Source organism: Otolemur garnettii, unplaced genomic scaffold (genome assembly GCF_000181295.1).
Source record: "Otolemur garnettii isolate 467f Iridium unplaced genomic scaffold, OtoGar3 scaffold00202, whole genome shotgun sequence".
Lineage (NCBI taxonomy): Eukaryota > Metazoa > Chordata > Mammalia > Primates > Galagidae > Otolemur > Otolemur garnettii.
In genome coordinates, this window is record NW_003852597.1 from 2,108,522 (window position 1) to 2,109,501 (window position 980).

Consider the following 980-nt stretch of genomic DNA (forward strand, 5'->3'; position numbering starts at 1 on the left):
TATAGTGCTGTGGTGTCACAGCTCACTGCAACATCAAACTCTTGGGCTTTAGCGATTCTCTTGCCTCAACCTCCCAAGTAGCTGGGACTACAGGCCCCTGCCACAACGCCTGGCTATTTTTTGTTGCAGTTGTCATTGTTGTTTTTAGCTGGTCCAGGCCAGGGTTTGAACCTGCCACCCTTGGTGTATGTGGCTGGCACTGTAACCCCTGTGCTATGGGTACCAAGTCAGGAATGATACTTCTTAATTTCATCTACACAATGAACTTTTTTTTCTTTTGAGACAGAGTTTCATTTTTTCACCTTAGGTAGTGTGCTACGGTATCATAGCTCACAGCAACCTCAAACTCTTGGGCTTGAGCAATCCTCTTGCCTCAGCTTCCCAAGTAACTGAGACTTATAGGCGCCTGCTACGACACCCAGCTAGTTTTTCTATTTATTAGAGGCAGGGGTCTCAGTCTTGGTGAGGCTGATCTTGAATTCTTCAGCTCAAGCAATCCACCTACCTTGGCCTCCCAGACAGCTAGGATTACAGGAGTGAGCCACCATGCCCGGCCTAGGGTCCCCTTTTTAAAGCTGAGGAAACTAGGGTGTAAGGAAGTTAAGTAACTTGAAATGAAAAGTGGAACTGAGGATGTATGTTGAATAAAAGAATTAATGGTAAACTGACTGAATAAATGAATAGAAAGGACTCTGTATAATCATGATGCCTTTGGCCTTCACCTCTGGGTCAGTCATACCCAGCCCTGGCCTGTGGGCACTAGCTGGTGACAGTAAACACTTTTCTCTAGTACTTTGGGAGGCTCTGGGCAAGGGCCTAAAAGCAGCTGCCCAGGAAAGAAGCCATGATATTAAGCATAGGATCAAGTTCGGCACCTGTGGCTCAGGTGGCTAAGGTGCCAGCCACATACACCTAAGGTGGTGGGTTTGAATCCAGCCCGGGCCCGCCAAACAACAATGACGGCTGCAACCAAAAAAACA